A 20,842-nucleotide genomic window follows, 5' to 3' on the forward strand; every position below is an offset into this window, starting at 1 on the left:
GATCAGAAAAGTAGGAGATAGAGTAGACACAACAGCTCTTGCTCTCTCCAAGTACAAAGCAATAGTGAGAGAAATGGGTGGGTTTCACACAATTTGGAAAAAAAAAAGTTCTGAACCAATGAAAAGTGTTATTTTAAAGTCACATGGTTTGACGCGCTTACGCTACGCGCCCGGGGCGCGTCCCGGGCGTGTATCGTAAGCGCATCGGGGCGCTTACGTTGCGCGATCGTATGCGCTTCCGGGTGCGCTTACGCGGTGCGTCATAAGACGCATCTCGCGGCTACGCGATACGTGTCTTATGACGCAAGGCGTGGCGGCTACGCGATACGTCACGATGTTGTTTTCGTTCTCGACAATAGCGCTTCCGGGACGCGCATTAGTACGCGCCTCGGGGCGCGCCGCCAGATTGCGCTTACCCGTGCGTTCACCTGTCCGCGCCCCGGGAGCGCACTAAAAATAATATTAAAAAAAAATAAAAAAATTATAAAATATAAAATTAGATTTAAAATGTATTATTTTTATAAAGATTTGCTATTAAAAAACCTATGAAATTCACTGAAAAAACCATAGGTTATAGACCATATATAGTTAGGAATTAGCATTTACAAAACCTTGAAAATTCACTGAAAAAACCATAGGTTATAGACCATATATAGTTAGGAATTAGCATTTAAAAAACCTTATTTTACTCACACAAAACCATTGAAATTCCATATATAGTTAGTTGCAGTAACTATATATCGCGCACCCGCAATCCACTGCTGATCATGTCACATATTACATCATTCATGACATGGTCAGTGACATCACTGATGACATCACTGATGACATCTCAAATGACATCACTGATGACATCACTGATGACATCTCAAATGACATCAGTGATGACATCATCACACACCAATACCAGTTACTACATACGCACTCACTGATTCCTACGTCTACACACACATTCACTCATTCACCCATACAATCACTCATAAATACAGTCACTCATTATTACAACACTATCATATGCACTCATACACCTAGTCAGTCCTGTGAAGAATCAATCACACTTCGATTTCCTCATCTATACAGTTAAACACAGAACACCATACTTTTCACACATAAACTAACACATACTTACTCTCTTATACAATCACTGATACAAGTACACATTGATATGCACAGTCACACACCTCCCAGCCAGCCACACACACACTCAGTCTTCCATACATCCACTCATTCTTCAATATGTAAAACATATTTAAACTTTACAAAAACACACAGACACTAGATGATGTCATCAGTGATGTCACTGACCATGTCATGAATGATGTAATATGTGACATGATCAGCAGTGGATTGCGGGTGCGCGATATATAGTTACTGCAACTAACTATATATGGAATTTCAATGGTTTTGTGTGAGTAAAATAAGGTTTTTTAAATGCTAATTCCTAACTATATATGGTCTATAACCTATGGTTTTTTCAGTGAATTTTCAAGGTTTTGTAAATGCTAATTCCTAACTATATATGGTCTATAACCTATGGTTTTTTCAGTGAATATATATATATATATATATATATATATAAAACTTACTGGCGGTCGCCAGTAGGTATATATAGTTAGGATTTTTTCCCTATGGGATTTTTGAAAATTCTATGTCTAATAACTTTGGCGTTTGTGGACGGAATTGGCTGAAATTTTCTGGAAAATGGAACATTTTGTTTCTGAGCAGCCCCTGGAAATTTGGGGGGGGTTCGTCCAGGGGGGGTCGAGAAAAAAGGGGGGTCCCAAAACGTGTTTTTAACATTGAGTTTTCCATAGGGCGGTTGGCCTCACTTTTAGCCCGAACGGCTGAATGGATTTGCATGAAACTTGGCAAAATTGTAGGGACTGGTAGCCCGATGTGCCTTTTGTAGGTCTCAATATATGTGCTCCAGTGGATTTTGAGAAATTAATGTTTAAAAAAAGATATATATCTGTAAGCGCGCTCCGGGCAGCGCTCCGGTCCGCGGACCTTAAGCGTACCGGAACTTCGCGTAGCTAAGCTGATTGGCTCTCCGGTGTCTATCAACATTCTAAACAGTCCGGAGCGGCCGCCATCTTGTCTCTCGGTAGGATTGAGAGACAAGAGGAGGCCAAAACAAAGGGGGAAATAACCATAAGGGGGCATACTAGATCCTCCCTGACCCCCTAGGTTTAATGTGGAGGTTTTAAAAGGGCCCCGCGGGGCAAAAAAACCAAAAAACATTTTTTGTTTTTTTTGCGTGGGGAGCGCCCGGTCCGCGAACCGGGAAGCGTTCTGGGCAGCGTACTGCAATGAAAAATGAATGATAGACTTTTCAAATGCTGTATGTTAATTGATTGTTGGTTTTGTTGATTATTTTTTATTTTCTTTATTTTTTAAGCATTTTTTTTTATTGTGATTGTGTTTCATAATTTATTAAACTTTCTAACATTTCATTGTCAGAAATTTCATAATTATCATTGAATATACATTGTAGTCTCTGAGGGTGTAAAATGTCCTCATTTTCAAGGAGGTTATCTACTGCTTGTACACATTGCAGTAGTTCTTTGTCTAAAGTTTCATCGAAAAATTCAATATCATTTTCATCATTGATTTCTTGGCTGCTCTCTTGCAGGACAATTTGAAATTCAACTTTCTGTTCGCCTTCCATTTTGCCTGAAATTTAGATTAAAAAAATATATATTAGTAGAGATAGGGCACTGTTGGGATTAATTTTGGGCAGTGTATAGTATCAGAGTGGAAGTAGGAATATAAAAAAGTGTATGTGATTTAACGTAAGTAAATTCATAATTATACAAGAGAAGCCTAACTCCAGAAAAAGTTTACCATATTAACTTATAGTGCACAATATACTTCAGTTTTAAAAATAAAAACTTACCTTTAGAAAGAAGTTGAAGGAATTAGTGAAAATCCTATTGAAATGTACACCAAGAAGTAGTAGTCAAAATGGCTGTGTTTTCTTCTCTTCCTTTATATATATTCAGGTATATAACCAATCAAATGTCAGGTAAAAAAAGTAGAAAATGAAAGTAACATTTTAATTGGTTGTCAATTCCAACACTTCAGATGTGTTTTGTGAAGTAATTTACCTCACGGTATTTAGAGAGGTCTACAGGCTAAATGGCTAAATGGAATTCCAATCAAATTTGTGAAAATGGTAGGGATTGGTATGTAGTATGAGCTAGTCTATATTTGGTGAAATTGTCTCCAGTGGCTTTTCTGTGAACTACTTTCCCACCTTTTTTGATGGTGCGCTTCCCAGGGAGCGACCCGGTACGCGAACCGTTGAGCGCCCCGGTTCGCGAACCTTAAGCGTAACGGGAGTCCACCATTTTGTGTTTCGGTCGAATTAAGATACAAGATGGAGGGCAAATAATGTTCAGAATGGGTAGAAGGGGGCACGGTAGACTTATCTTGACCCCCTAGGTTTTGTGAGGGTGGCTGAGGAGGCCCATATGTGCGAAAAAAAAACATTTTTTTTAAAAATTTCGCGAGGTTAGCTCCCGGTTCGCGTACCGGGTAGCGCCCCAGGGAGCGTACTTTGTTGAAAATTAGTGAAAAATGTTAGAGTAAAATAATAATTGTGAGTGATCAGATGTAGGGTAGCTCTGAGAAGAGCTTTTGGGTTTATGGTACATTTAGGTACTTATAAGTAGGTACCAATGCACATTCTTAAATTCAGAGTGAAAATTCTGTTGCCCTCATCTGAGAAGTGAACTCCATCTCCTCTGTAGATATCTTGCATGTAGTAACGCAAGTTATTGTTGTACAGGGAGCCCATTCCATGGTCTCTCATGTAAGCTGAAACAGATTTGTTTACATGCTTCCTCGACTTCTCAATTTGTGGACAAAATTGGTTTGACCACCTCCATTTCTGTCTTTGGCATATATTTGAATATACCAAGGCAGTCTGAGGAAAAAGTGCCATTAATTGCTCAAAGGTGTCCTTTAAAAGCATTTCCAGACCTACACCAGTCAAAGTGCCCAAGTCATTACCTCCAGAGTGCACAATTAACAGGTCAGGTTTGGGCAAATGCATAAAGGTTTTCACCAATGGTATCAATTGGTGACATTTTAATCCTCTGTGGCCAAACCACTTAATTTCCACATCTTGTAAATTGAGGTTAGGTAAATTCCTGTTTTCAGTGTACCTTTGAGCCCAGTGAATATAACTATGTCCAACAATCCAGACAGAAAACATGGTGAGAGAAGGTGCTCCTGCAGTCAGATGAAGTGTGGCAATGAAATGGCAGTTGAAAAAATGAGAGTTTAAAATGAATAAAACTGTGGAGTTTCTGTGTTCATGAAGCAGTAACAGTGATTGGTGGATTTTGATTGCTGAAAACAGAAAGTTAGGGTGCACGGATGAGTTATTTGAAAGATGTATTTTGAATGGTCAATAAAAAATCATTAAATGAAAGAATGCACTGGATATGCAGGTGCACTGAGAGTTCAGAGTTCAATTGCAACATTGTTGTGTGAACTTGCAAACACCAGAAATCTTCCAAGAGGTGGTTGCCATGCAGAAAAGGCAGAAAGGGCAGAGGGGGGAAGGGTTTTCATTTGAAAAAAAGTGAGGGAAGAGTTTTGATTGGGTGACATGAGAGATATGTGTGAAGAATTACAGCATTTCTGTGCTTTTGATAGCTGCAGACTCTGGAGTGCATACCTTTTGCTCTGCTGAAGACAAATTGGTGTGTTTCTGAGACTGTTTTCAAACTCAAAGTATTTGCTAAGGTGAGAAAATATTTCTTTAATTTAGATAGAGAATAGTGTGCTTTAAGGAGAAAATTATGAATTATGTGGCGCAAATTGCTTGTAAATATGCTCCCACCTGTGCAAGGAAAATTTAGATTTTTAATGTTTGTGTTACATAGCCATGTTAAAAGTGATACAAACATGCTGCAAAGGCAATTAAAAAACGCTTTTATGTGTCTTAAGGACATTTTAAGTAATTTTCCCATGTGCAGTGTTTTGAAATTATGATTTGAAAATCGTTTTTGGGGAAAAGGAATTGTTTTTAAATTTATGACAAGGACATAATGGTGTATGCTTCTTTATAAGGCAATTGACTGTCCCTGAGTTTATTTTTCCCATTTTAATGTAAGACCTTTCTCTGTGGCGCAAATTGCTTGTAAATATGCTCCCACCTGTGCATGGCAAATTTAGATTTTAAATGTTTGTGTTACATAGCCATGTTAAAAGTGACCCAACCATGCTGGAAAGGCAATAAAAAAACACTTTCATGTGTCTTAAGGACATTTTAAGTAATTTCCCTGTGGGCAGTGTTTTCAAATTATGAATTGAAAATCGTTTTTGAGGTAAAGGAATGTTGTTAAAATTTATGTGCGCCATATGCCCCCAAATTTCTTTTTCAGGGGTGCAGCAGGGTGTTATTGAGACACCCCTACACCTTTGGAAAAATTCCTAATTTGCGATGAGCTAATTGCTAATTGCAAATTGCACCTTCTTTCATATGGGCATCCTGGCGCATGGAAATGAATGGGTAATTTGCAATTAGCAATTTGCTCATCGCAAATTTGGAATGGTAAAGAATCGCTATTTATTCCTTAAAATTCGCTATTTTGGAAATGCAAAATAGTTATATGATACATATGGCGGTTGATGTCTAACAAGATAAGAAGCTTAGGGATACATTTATGATGACTGGCGCAATGAAGTGGACATCACTTACTTCATTGGTAGAGCTTTACATGTATTATGTCCTCTGTATTCTTCATCAAGCGTAACTTTAATCTGCAATCCTGAGTAGGCCTCACCTTAAACAAACCTCTGGATAGGCCACATCTTATCGTCATCCTGAATTAATCATTTAAAATGCTAGGGACAGATTTATGATAGGTGTATGCCTCTTTTGCGCCACTTACAAAACACTGTCCATGGGGAAATGACTTAAAATGTCCTTAAGACACATGAATGTGTTTTTTTAAAGCGTTTGCAATTTTTTTGGGTCACTTTTAACATGGCTATGTGACTCAAACAGTCAAAATCTAAATTCACCATGCACAGGTGGGAGCATATTTACAAGGAATGTGCTGCATGGGGAAAGGTCTTATAATGTAATATGGGAAAAATGACATCAGAGACACTGAAATGCCTTATAGAGAAGCATACACCATTATGTCCTTGTCATAAATTTGCAAACCATTACTTTTCCCCAAAAACGATTTTCAAATCATAATTTGAAAACACTGCACATGTGGAAATGACTTAAAATGTCCTTAGTTCAAAATTTGCTATTCCTTATTTTGCGATTGCACTGAAGGATTTGCAAATTTTGCGATTCCTTAAATGCAATGTATCAAACAAAAAATATGTAAAAAATGACATTAAGGATTTGGAAACTACCACCAACTTCTAGTTTGTGGTAATTTGCGAATTCTTTTCAAAAAGCATTTTTTTCCAAAAAACAAAAGGTGCCATATGACGCCCATACATGCCCTTAGGGCATGTATGTGCGCCATATGCCCCCAAATTTCTTTTTCAGGGGTGCAGCAGGGTGTTCTTGAGATACCCCTGCACCCTTGAAAAAATTCCTATTTTGTGATGAGGTAATTGCTAATCGCAAATTGCAACCTTCATTCCTATGAGCCTCCTAGCCCATGGAAATGAATGGGTAATTTGCAATTAGCAATTTGCTCATTGCAAATTAGGAATGGTAAAGAATTGCTATTTATTCTTTAAAATTCGCTATTTAGGAAATGCAAAATAGTTTGATGGTACATATGGTGGTTCATCTGTAACAAGATAAGAAGCTTAGGGATACATTTATGATGACTGGCAAAATAAAGTGCAAATCACTTACTTTATTGGTAGGCCTTTACATGTATTATCTCTTCTGTATTCTTCATCAAGCGTAACTTTAATCTGCAATCCTGAGTAGGCCTCACCTTAAACAAACCTCTGGATAGGCCACACCTTATCGTCATCCTGGATTAATCATTTAAAATGCTAGGGACAGATTTATGATAGGTGTATGCCTCTTTTGCGCCACTGTGCGTCACTTTTATGATGCAGCGGCGGTGCAAAAGATTTGCTATGAGGCGACAAAATTACAAATTGATGCTTTTAGGCAGATATGTCATGGTGTAAAAAAAACGTACCACATGAAACCGATGCAGCAGTGATGCAAAAGATGCACCATGTTGCAAGACAGGCCTCACTTGGGGCCATATGTATCAAGCTATTTGGCATTCGCAAAGATCAAAATTCTGCGAATTTCGGCCTTTGCGAATGCTAATTAGACAAATGGTATGTATCAAACAAGTTTGATGCTAAATAAGGAATAGCAAAATTTGCTATTCCTTATTTTGCGATTGCACTGAAGGATTTGGAAATTTTGCGATTACTTAAATGCAATGTATCAAACAAAAAATATGTAAAAAAATGACATTAAGGATTTGGAAACTACCACCAACTTCTAGTTGGTGGTAATTTGTGAATTCTTTTCAAAAAGCTTTTTTTCCAAAAAACAAAAGGTGCCATATGACGCCCATACATGCCCTTAGGGCATGTATGTGCGCCATATGCCCCCAAATTTCTTTTTCAGGGGGTGCAGCAGGGTGTTCTTGAGACACCCCTGCACCCTTGGAAAAATTCCTATTTTGTGATGAGCTAATTGCTAATCGCAAATTGCACCTTCATTCCTATGAGCCTCCTAGCCCATGGAAATGAATGGGTAATTTGCAATTAGCAATTTGCTCATTGCAAATTAGGAATGGTAAAGAATCGCTATTTATTCCTTAAAATTCGCTATTTAGGAAATGCAAAATATTTTGATGGTACATATGGTGGTTCATCTGTAACAAGATAAGAAGCTTAGGGATACATTTATGATGACTGGCAAAATAAAGTGCAAATCACTTACTTCATTGGTAGGCCTTTACATGTATTATCTCTTCTGTATTCTTCATCAAGCGTAACTTTAATCTGCAATCCTGAGTAGGGCTCACCTTAAACAAACCTCTGGATAGGCCACACCTTATCGTCATCCTGGATTAATCATTTAAAATGCTAGGGACAGATTTATGATAGGTGTATGCCTCTTTTGCGCCACTGTGCGTCACTTTTATGATGCAGCGGCGGTGCAAAAGATTTGCTATGAGGCGACAAAATTACAAATTGATGCATTTAGGCAGATATGTCATGGTGTAAAAAAAACGTACCACATGAAACCGATGCAGCAGTGATGCAAAACATGCACCATGTTGCAAGACAGGCCTCACTTGGGGCCATATGTATCAAGCTAATTAGCATTCGCAAAGATCAAAATTCTGCGAATTTCGGCCTTTGCGAATGTTAATTAGACAAATGGTATGTATCAAACAAGTTTGATGCAAAATAAGGAGTAGCAAAATTTGCTATTCCTTATTTTGCGATTGCACTGAAGCATTTGCAAATTTTGCGATTACTTAAATGCAATGTATCAAACAAAAAATATGTAAAAAATGACATTAAGGATTTGGAAACTATTGTGGTAAATTGGTGGTAATTTGTGAATTCTTTTCAAAAAGCTTTTTTTCCAAAAAACAAAAGGTGACATATGACGCCCATACATGCCCTTAGGGCATGTATGTGCGCCATATGCCCCCAAATTTCTTTTTCAGGGGTGCAGCAGGGTGTTCTTGAGATACCCCTGCACCCTTGAAAAAATTCCTATTTTGTGATGAGGTAATTGCTAATCGCAAATTGCAACCTTCATTCCTATGAGCCACCTAGCCCATGGAAATGAATGGGTAATTTGCAATTAGCAATTTGCTCATTGCAAATTAGGAATGGTAAAGAATTGCTATTTATTCCTTAAAATTCGCTATTTAGGAAATGCAAAATAGTTTGATGGTACATATGGCGGTTCATCTGTAACAAGATAAGAAGATTAGGGATAGATTTATGATGACTGGTGCATCACCACCCATGGTGTGCTGCATTTACAATGCGGGGCATCATGGGGCAAAAATGGCACAGATGCGTGATGTATCTGTGCTGTAAAGGTAGTGATTGCTGGAGTTGTATCGCAAGTGCGATGCAGCTCAAGCAAGGCTCAGGGGTGCCCCATCTCCACAATGTTGCGTCAAGACCTATGCCTGCTTAAAGCAGGCGCAGGGTTTTGACGCAGCTTTCTCCTATCTGATTGTAAATACGGCACACCATGGGTGGCAGAGCAGCGGTGCACGTTAACTGGTGCATGCCTGGGGATGTGCCATTTATCATAAATCTGCCCCTTTACATTTAAGTATGTGCAGGACACACAGAGTCGGTGAGGCTTATCCAAGGTTAAGAAGAGATGAGTCCTGTTCACTGAAAAATTAGACATAGTCTTCACCTGATCAGCATTGCTGGACATGGCTAAATAATAGCTGCAAAATATTACTCTTGTTAAACAATTTTACTATTATAATCTCTGAGATTTGTCTCTTACTCTGCAACATCTCATTGTTGTTATCTTTCTTAAAAGATAAAGACAACATCAACATGAGTGACAATCTGAAATCAGTTGATTTTGACCTCATCATGAAACTTGTAATTGAAACATCAGTGGATGTTGATCCATTGGATGATTTAAATCCTGAGGATGAAGAAGAGCGTGATGAGGATGCAGATTTGTCCGAATTATATGACATAGGGTGGGAAGCTGACCTGCTTGAGCCTATGGAAATATAAATATTTATTTTTAAAATGTATAATTAATGAAAAGTAAAAATGTAAACCGTTTAATTTAAAAATAAAGACACCTTCAAAAACAGGTTATGTGTAGTGTCTTCAATAAAATATTAAAATATGCTCATAAAATTAGATCAGATTCACATATAAAATAGCACAGGTAACATAAATATAAATGTCATTTCTTTTCTGCTATTTCTGTATTGTAAATTTGCCAAGGACTAAAAAATCTTCTATTTAAAATGTCAAGTAGTGTGTTAAGTTTTTGATCATTGTTATTGATTTACTGTTTGGTAATAATGGTTAATAACATTTTTTATTATATTTTACCACAGATTCAACTGCAGATCATTTCAAGATTTCACCATGCCAACAATAGAAAGACAGAGAAAGGCTGCAAAACGTCAAAGACAGCAGGTGAAACAAAATAAGCAGCAGTCCTGTAACAAAAATATTTGTCAAGTCACGAAGAAAGCACCGGGTAAGAGCACAAAATATTTCATAAGAAATATGTGTAGTAAAAAAAATATTACTACAGAAAATGTTTCAGTCCATAAAAAGAGAAGCAAATCAAATGGAAAGGAAAGGCCAATCAAAAATGTTACTGCTAGAGCAAGAGATAAGTCTGTGCATGATAGTAGAAGGAAACAACAGTTTAGGGACATTCGTAAACGAATGTTCCGCAACAGGATAATTGGCAATTTGTTAAAAAATATTAAGAAAGGTCAACAGAAACTGGTTTTTTATAAGAGAAAAAAAAAAGTTGAGAAAGTTATTGATCAGGCATTTGAAATTAAACGTAAGTTATTTATTTTGATAATCAATAGAATTAGGAAGCTAAACAAGGCAATTTATGATTTCAAAAGAAATAGTAGATGGAAGAGAATAGTTAATCGTGCGGGAAATTGAGTATTTGGCGGAAAAGGAGCCAAACAGTACCGACATTTTGAAGACCAACATGTTGGATACATATTATCCAAATAGAAGCAGTCACCTCGACAATATTTGTCTGTATGAGGTTCTTCAAAATTACATATTCAAGAGGAACATCAAAGAAGATACTGAGAAAGGAGTGTATGCTGTAATAGGAAGTGAGGGATGTCTGGTCAAGCAAAGAAAATGCCACTTGGTAAACCATCGAAAATTGAGTGGCGAATCTCCTGAAAAAAAGGAGTTTTTCTATTTAGCACTTTTGCAACTTTTCAAGCCTTGGCGTGCGGAAGAGGAACTGCTTGGAGATTTCCTCTGTTACGAAGACTCTTTCAATGCCGCCAAGGAGACCATAGAATGTCCTGCTTTTCCCAAATATGTAGAAATGTTGAATGCGGAAATTGAGCAGGAAGCAACGATTGCAGCCGAGATTGCCAGAGACAGTTCTCAGGACAGTCAGAGTTCTGCTTCATTGAGTCAGGATCCACTAGGAGGACCTGTTATCGAAAATGAAGCTGCCACTGCCATGAATGAAGTGGAAAGAGCCATGGCACATGCTCAGGAGGATGCGGTTAACTTAGAAGAGTTGGAAAGACAACTCAACGTTGAGCAGAGGAAAATATATGACGAAGTTACCATGCAAATTGATCATGGATTAAGTCATGACAAGAAAGAGTGCTCATGTACGTCGTTGAAGCCTGTCCGACTGTACGTGAGTGGAGAAGCGGGAACTGGAAAAAGTTTCCTCATTAAAGCAATTTCATGCTATTTGCAGGAAAGGACAGAGTCATCGCTGTCTTGTGTTGTCACCGCTCCAACTGGACTGGCAGCACATAACATTAAAGGGATTACTTTACATCGTTTACTGATGCTGCCAGTGGAGCATGACAACAAATTACAATATCACAAGCTATCTGGAGATGCTTGTTTTGAAGTTTCAAGAATCTTGAGGAAAATGAAACTTCTTATCATTGACGAAGTAAGCATGGTTTCCAATGTCATGCTTGCCTTTGTGCATTTGAGAATGCAAGAAGTTCTCAAAACAGAGTATGATGTGTTATTTGGTGGCAAACACATCATTGTTTTCGGAGATCTTCTGCAGCTGACACCAGTGAAAGGGCAACCTGTGTTCAAAATGCTCACGCATGAAGATACCAGGAAGTGCCTAGGCAGCATTGGCAACGTTAATATATGGTTAAACTTCAATTATGCTGAACTGCATGAAAATATGCGTCAGGCGAAGGATGAAGTTTACAAGACTATTCTACAAGATGTTAGAATTGGAAAAGTGACCGAGCATGGGAAAGAAGCTTTACATGCACGATTACTGTCAAATTTATATCCAGAACAAGATGTTGTGCCTGAGAATATTTTTCAGAAAATTACTGATAAGAAATCTGGAATATGTTTGATGCCAACTCTTGCAGAATGTGCCAAATTCAACAACAAAATGTTGCATTTAGAAAAGCAAGAGATTGTGAAACTGGAAGCTATTGACAGAGTAGAGCATATGGGATCAACAATTATTTTGTCTGAGAATCTGAAAACAAAATTGGATTCATTAGAGAAGAGTATATCTAAAACTGCAGGTTTTGAAAAGACTCTGAATGTGTGCTTGAACTGCCGTATAATTTTAAGAAGGAATTTACATGTTGAAAGAGGTCTGGTAAATGGATCAATGGGTAATGTTGTTGATTTTGTAAAATACAGAAATAGAGATAGAATTGAATTTTTAAAAATTAAATTTGATGGCATTGAGGAAGTACAGCTAATTGGTCGTTGCTCTGCTAGATTTTTGCTTGTAAAAGACTTATATGTTCGCCGTAAGCAGTTTCCTGTTTGCTTGGCATATGCGGTGACAATCCATAAATCGCAAGGTTTAAGTGTAGACTGTGCATTGGTGAATATTGGCAGTTCTGTGTTCAAGGAGGGTATGGCATACGTGGCATTGTCACGAGTTAGAACTTTATCGGGATTGTACTTGATTGAGTGTGATGTCACAAACATTTGTGCGGATCTAGATTGTGTTAAGGAATACAATAGGTTAAGAAGAGAGTATGCGTCACATTTGCCTCAGTATCCTTTGTTTGAGAAACGTGTGGTAGGCCGGAAACGAAGAAATGTGACCAATACTGGGGAGGTTGTAGCAAAAAGACGAAAAGTCGATGAACCTAAAATTACAAGCAGAAACAAAAAGGATTCTGTTGAAGATGTTGTTGGTTTTCAATTTGAAAACAGTTCTGGTGTCAACTGCTATGCTAATGTAGTGGTTAATGTTTTGTTTTCTCTAGAAAATGTAAAAGAAGAGATTGTGGTCAATTCTGATCAAAGATTTTGCAGTTTGTTAAATTCTGTGTTAGAGAAATGTAGCACTGATAGAAGAAACATAGAAAGTGTGTCTGAAATTCGAAATCTGTTAGACAGATGTTCAGGCCAAACACAATTCTCTCAAAATATTCAGCAAGATTGTCAGGAGTTTTTAATGTATATGCTTGATGTATTGCATGCTGAAGGTGTAGATGTAGATCAGCTGTTTGGGCTTTCTTATCAATGGCAGCATGACTGCGAGAACTGTATGGTATCAAGTACAACTAGTGTAGACTCAGAAAGATTTATATATTTAACTTTGCCAGACAGTAAATCAGTCTCCTTTAATAAGCTAGTAAAAGCAGCTGATCACAACATGGAGTGTAGCCAATGTAAATCTGAAATGATGTCCACATTATTTATACGAACATATGGCCAGTATGTCATTTTAATGTTCCAACGATGTAGGCCTGATGGAACAAAATTGACAACTTTAATTAAAAATTTTGTAGCTTCGCAGTTGTCAATATCAGGAAGGACTTTTGTAACTGCAGCAATTATATATCATGACGGCCCTTCAATAACATCAGGACATTATACAGCTTATTTAAAGTGTAGAAATGGCTGGTCATTCTGCAATGATTCTGTTTTAATTTTCAAAAAAAAATTGCCATATGACCTTAAAAACTCTTACCTGGTGTTTTTAAAACCAAAATTTTAGGGAAAGAATCTCGGGATGTGCTCTGAGGAATTTCAAGAAGTTCTCATGGCTCCTACACTATTTGGCCTTGAGGATAAGTGTAGTACAGAGACATAACTTTTTACCATAACACTGGACGTCATGGAGAAATACATGCACTTTGAATGAGTTCAGAAAAACTATTTCTTTTTATAAGCTAATTGAAGCAGCCAATCAAAACATAGAGTAGAGGGAATGTAAGTCTGCAACGCTGTCTACTGTTTTACATTGCTTTGTGATTGAAAGTGATGTAGAGAATTAAATAATTGTAGTAGTCATAGAGTTAGTGTAAGTCTGCTTCATAGTAAGCAGTATCAGTGTCATAGGAAATGTAGAACATGACTGAGCAAGAAGGGGAAGATATTACTATTCCAGGATTGTGAAAATGATCTTCAACATTTTAATTCTGAAAGTTGCGGAAATGCCAAATGACGGGATTGGCTTACAAGAAATCCAAGAGTTATAAATGGGTCTGACAAGATTTGGCCTTGTGGAAACTTGTGGTAGAGAGCAAGAAGTCATTTATTGCATGTAACATGTTTTTAAAAACGATGGAGATTTTCTTTCAGAAAGTGGCGGGCTGAAAGTAATAACAGCACAAAAGAGTGTAAGCTGTTCATAGGACATCCTTTGACGTCATGGAAAGTAAGTTAACTTTAAGGAGTTCTGAATTCTGATTTCTTATGTTGTATGGGTTTTTTAAACACAATCATTTTGATTGTGTTTTTTTTTCCCCGCTGTTATATGATGAATACCTTCAAGTCACTGTTTTTAGTGAATTTTGATACATTCTGAGAACAGCAAAAATAAACCATTTAACATGTATAATTGATTCTGTACTGTTTGCATTTATGATGTATATGTAGAACTGTGTAGAAGGCATGGAGAAGGTGAGGCTTCTGTAAGTGTCAAAGTTGTTGCATGCAGTGCTGCACTTCTGCGTATTCTTTCATATGCTAGACTACATCTGCACAATGAGATACCTAAGCAAAGGAAACACAAGTGATGTGATTGTGAAATGAGCAAAATAAATTGCACGTATTTCAATTACATCACCGGTGTTTCCTATCATTACGAATCACATTGTGCAAATCAAGTTTAGGTCTGTCCAGGGAAACATAGGAGGTTTGGACTTTGTTCAAGAGTGCAGTGGACATGACTCACTTCATTGGTAGACCTTCACATGTATTATGTCCTCTATTCTCTTCAACAACTCGAAATTTCATCTGCAACCCTGAGTAGGCCTCACCTCAAACAAACCTCTGGATAGGACACATCTTATTGGCATCCTGAAGCAATTATTTAAAATTTTAGTGTCTTGCGACACTTTTCTGAGACAACAGCAATGCAAAAGATGCACCATGTTTTAAGATAGGCCTCACTTCATCTGCATCAAGATACTGTTAGTTTAAAATGTATATCTTTAGGACTGTGTAGGGGGCCTGGAGAAGCAGAAGCTTCTGTAAGTGTCAAAGTTGTTGAAAAACTGTTTGTCCTTCAATCTTTTCCCTTGTCTTTTGTAATTTTTAAATACATGTTTTAATATTTTTGAAATGTTTGTTCTCTCTTTCACAGATTGAAAGTATAAAAACAAAAAGTGAGTAATTTAACGACAATTATAAGGTAAATGCTTTGTACTCTTTTCGTTACATTTCTATCACATTCACCTACTATTAGTTCCACTGCTTCATTTCTTTAACCCTCAGTTTCCTGCCTTTGCTACTTCCCTCATTCCTTTCTCTATTACCTACTTACTCAACTCCTTCCACTCTTTTTCTCAGTCCCTCTCTTCTCATAGTTCCTCACTCTTGTTCACTCACTCCGTCTCTATTACTCTTAGTGTCTTTGACTGATCACTGTATCACTACTTGTTCATAATGCTTTCTCTGTGTAGTTGAAGCACACTAAGGGGCATATTATGAATACAGCCAATAAAATTATTGCTCTTTTTATTGGCAGAAAACTGGTGCAAAAGTGGTTTTAGCGGCAGTTTTCTGTCGCTAAAAGCAGCTTTAGCGACACATTTCTGCCAATAAAAGCTGCAAAACTTTTATTGCCTATGTTGATGATATGGCTCTATGTTACTTACATTTCTTTGCTGTTTCAATTAATCTTTTTCTGTTATTTTTTGTTTTCTGTTTTCTATTTTTTCTCTCTGTTATTCCTCATGTTTTAATCTTATTTTGAACATTCACTCACATTCTCCAAGAAACTCTTCTTTGTTAATGTTATACTCTCTTTTTTTTTCTTTCACTTCGTTATCTATTTTGTTTTTCACAATTATACCCTCTTCCGTCTTTTCTTCGGTAAATAGATCTATTAAACAGTATCTCTTCTTTACTCCCTATAGCTGTCTTTCTTTTAACATCACTCTCTGTTTACTTTCCTTATACTTACTCTTTTTTTTTTTTTTTTTTTTTTGGGTTAGCTCCCGGTCCGCGTACCGGGAAGCTAACCCGGGAGCGAACCAAAAGAAATAGAGCTTGCCAGAGTGCTAAACATTCTAGCAATTTTTTTTGAAAGGGAAGGTAGTTCTGAAAAGAACTTTTTTTTAATATTTTTGTTTTATATTTTTTTTTTATTTTTTGAACATTTTTTGTTTTTTTTGTATTTTTTGAACGATTTTATATTTTTTTTGGTTTTTTTGGGGGGGGGGAAACAACAAAAAACAGGCATTGAAAAGGGCTCAACAGGAGCAAAAAAAAAATTACTGGGGGCGGTTAGGGCAATCATGGTGTTCATACGCCAGGTTTATAGCATTGATGCTCATGTTGCCACACGCTAACAACGCACGACAGTGCATACAAGAGTGTATCATGTGGCCAAAATTCTCTTGTATATTTGGCACAGTTTCCCGTGCCTCTTCTGGTGTTAACGCAATTGGTAATCTTGGTCTGGCCACAGGAGTTGGTCTTGGATTGTCCTGCATATCCCTTATTTCCGCCCGGCTGTAATTTAGTGGATGCTTCCTTGTCATGTGCCTGTGCATTGTGTGATTTCCGTAACTATATTTCTTGTCCGTCCCTCTTGATAATTGTTCTTTGCATATGCGGCAGGTGACATACCTCGCATTGACTTTTTTTTGGCCACGAGGGATCGAATAAAACTGCCAGATGAAACTGGCTTTCTTTCTGGAAACCCGGGGCACCTCTTCTAAGAACTGTGGTTCTTCTCCCTCCTCATCCATGTCTTCATCTTCCTCCTCAGTGTTGGTAATGACCTGGGGAGGTGGTCCTCTCTTCCCATGAGGAGGTGGAGGTGGTGGTGGGGGTCCACCAGCTGAAGCTACCAATGAAGCCATTTCTCATATAGTAGTAAAGGTCTTCCTCTCACAATGATGAAAGTCAGAGTGAGGAAAGAAGGAGGGGTTTTCATCATTTGGGAAAAACAATACTTCTCAACCAATGAAAAGTGTTATTTTTAGGTCACCTGACCTAGCCTTACATCATTATGAAACCAAAAGTGAAATGAACCAATGAAAAGTGTTATTAACAAGTCACATGACCTGTTATGCTTACGTTACGCGCTCCGGTCCGCGCCCCGGATAGCTTCCGGGTCGCTGCGCTTCGCGCCTCGGTCCGCGCCCCGGTGCACTTCCGGGTGCGCTAACGCGGTACGTCACAAGACGCATTACGCGGCAACGCGATACGTCGCGTTTTCGCGGCGCGCCGCGGATCGCTTCCGGGGAGCTGCGTTTCGCGCCTCGGTCCGCGCCCCGGGGCACTTCCGGGTGCGCAAACGCAGTACGTCATAAGACGCATTACGCGGCAACGCGATACCGTCACTATGTTGATTTCTTACCGGTTCGCGGACTGGGTCGCGGCTTTAAATTGAGCTAACGGGAAGCTTCCCGGTTCGCGGACCGGGAGCGAAACAAAAAAAATATTTAAAAGAAATTATTAATAAACATATAAAATATATTTTTGGATTTAAAGAAGAATACATTTTACAGCTATAGATATTAGCTTTTAAAAATATATAGTTAGGAATTAGCATTTACAAAACCTTGAAAATTCACTGAAAAAACCATAGGTTATACACCATATATAGTTAGGAATTAGCATTTAAAAAACCTTATTTTACTCACACAAAACCATTGAAATTCCATATATAGTTAGTTGTACTAACTATATATCGCGCACCCGCAATCCACTGCTGATCATGTCACATATTACATCATTCATGACATGGTCAGTGACATCACTGATGACATCACTGATGACATCTCAAATGACATCACTGATGACATCACTGATGACATCTCAAATGACATCACTGATGACATCACTGATGACATCACTGATGACATCTCAAATAACATCACTGATGACATCTCAAATGACATCACTGATGACATCACTGATGACATCTCAAATGACATCATTGATGACATCACTAATGACATCACTGATGACATCACTGATAACATCAGTTATGTCATCAGTGATGTCATTTGAGATGTCATCAGTGATGTCATCAGTGATGTCACTGACCATGTCATGAATGATGTAATATGTGACATGATCAGCAGTGGATTGCGGGTGCGCGATATATAGTTAGTACAACTAACTATATATGGAATTTCAATGGTTTTGTGTGAGTAAAATAAGGTTTTTTAAATGCTAATTCCTAACTATATATGGTGTATAACCTATGGTTTTTTCAGTGAATTTTCAAGGTTTTGTAAATGCTAATTCCTAACTATATATGGTCTATAACCTATGGTTTTTTCAGTGAATATATATATATATATATATATATATATATATATATATATATATATATATATGTAATAAACAAGAGTTGCCCCTCGATGGGATGACACTCTCAGGTAAGTAGCATGCTCACAAAGAAAGCTAGATGTCAGGCACTCGCCCCACGCCTCGCTTGTCGGAAGTGTTTCGGGAAACTCCCTTTCTCAAGGACAGCATCCGTGGACGCACAGCATTTAAAAGGCACTTACAGTATGCTCCCACTTTTAATTCTAATATAACGTGCATGTGCACCTTGATGATGCATTATGGGACTACAAGTATGGCACATATTCCCCAAGTGGGTCGCATGCTGTGGGGCCACATTTCAATAAAGTTCTTTGGGAAAAAACAACAATGTCTTTAAAAAGCAGCTTTCACTGTTCAAAAAGCACTGCCTGCTCTGCCGTTCTCCGCCCAAATAGACAGAAGCGGACCTGCTCAGAGACCGCAGTGGTGCATTCCGTGGCTGGGCAAGCCACATTATGTGCAATAAACAAGAGTTGCCCCTCTAAGGAATGACACTCTCAGGTAAGTAGCATGCTCACAAAGAAAGTCACAATGTCATTCATACTTCTCACTCCTCGCTTGTCCGACCCGTTTCGGGAAACACCCTTTCTCAAGGACAGCATCCGTGGACTCACAGCAATCAAAAGGCACTTGCAGTATGCTCCCTATTTTATTTCTAATATAACGTGCATGTGCGCCTTGATGATGCATTATGGGACTACAAGTACGGCACATATTCCCCAAGTGGGTCGCATGCTGTGGGACCACATTTGAGTAAAGTTCTTTGGGGAAAACAACAATGTCTTTAAAAAGCAGCTTTCACTGTTCAAAAAGCATTTCCTGCTCCGCCGTTCTCCGCCCAAATAGACAGAAGTGGACCTGCTTAGATACCGCAGTGGTGCATTCCGTGGCTTGTTTATTGCATATATGTACATATATGTACAACTAACTATAACGGGGGAATTTCAATGGTTTTGTACGAGTGAAATGTCCAACTAACTATAACACTCCTGAAATCTGTGGGTTTTTTTCAGTGAATTTCTGAGGTTTTTTACATGCTAATTCCTAACTATAACTTGTCTGAAACCAATGGCTTTTTCAGTGAATTTCAAAGGTTTTTTAAATGTTAATTCCTAACTATAACATGTCTGAAACCTATGGTTTTTTCAGTGAATTGTAAGGGTTTTGTAAATGACAATGTTTAAATGTATTTATTCTTCTATTTATTTTTTTGATACTGATTTACTAAATGTTTTTAAACTATTTATTATTAGATATTTTATTTTTAAAATTACATTACATTGTGTCGCCCCCCTTCCATTTACTTTTTTGTGGCCCTGGGGACCCCATCCCCCAGGGTCTGACCCGCAAATCTAAATGTATTCATTTTTTTTCATTGGAAGGGGATTCCTATGGAAGGAAATACAAGTTACTTGTAAGTATGCTTAGAATTACTTTTCAGGGTCAGTGCTGGGATAAAAGATGCAGCACTGAGTTCTCTCCTGATGACAGGTGAGTAAATTGGAATTCGTTGTTCGGATGTTTTTAGGTGAATATTTTAAAGGTCCAAAACTCCAGACTTAGAAGAATTTCTAAGTGAAACCAGTCAATGTTAACCTATGGAAGGAAATTCACTTAGCAGGTAAGTAGAGTTATCGTTACCTTTTCTTACTCAGTGCGGATCCTGGATCCAGCACTGCTGCATCTCCTCTAAACAATTGAATGAATGCAAATTATGAAAGACACGCAGAAGCCCACGTTTCTTTTTTTTTAATATCGCGGATCATACGCGCACCCCGTGAGTTTTCCCCCAAAAAATAAAAATTGGTGGAGACCCTGGGGGTCCTTGTGGGACCCCCTGAGGAGACCTAGAGGGTCAGGGTGTATCTATCCTCCCCCTTTTCACGTTTTAAACACACATTTCACAGACTTCTTCAGCCTCCCTTCAACCGAGGCGTAAAATGACTGCCAACAGTTTCTAGTTTTGAATGTTGATAACCACTTGACAGCCAATTGGCATTCAGCACATGATCAGAAGGGTGCGCTTATGGTATGATGACAATGCGCGCAGTATCCGTATTAATTTTATTTATGAGAAGAGACCCGCGCGGCCCACCTCCTGTGGCCAATTCCAGGCACCGGGGACCCCCATCCCCCGGGTCATGGCCAATTATTCTTTTTGTTTTTTATAGAGGAGGGCTGCATAGCCCCCTCCTGAGGCCTCTTCAAGGTCGCGGCGAGCCCATTCCCCAGGGCCGGCCTTTTTTTAAATAAATTTTTGTTAATGGGGAGGGGGCCGCGTGGCCCTCCTCCCATGCCACTTGTAGCCCCGGGGAGCCCATCCCCTGGGGCTTTCCCTCACAGTTGTGGACTGTAGGGGGGTCTCCAATACCCCCACGGTCCTGCC

Source organism: Lissotriton helveticus, chromosome 4_1 (assembly GCF_964261635.1).
Source record: "Lissotriton helveticus chromosome 4_1, aLisHel1.1, whole genome shotgun sequence".
Classification (NCBI taxonomy): domain Eukaryota; kingdom Metazoa; phylum Chordata; class Amphibia; order Caudata; family Salamandridae; genus Lissotriton; species Lissotriton helveticus.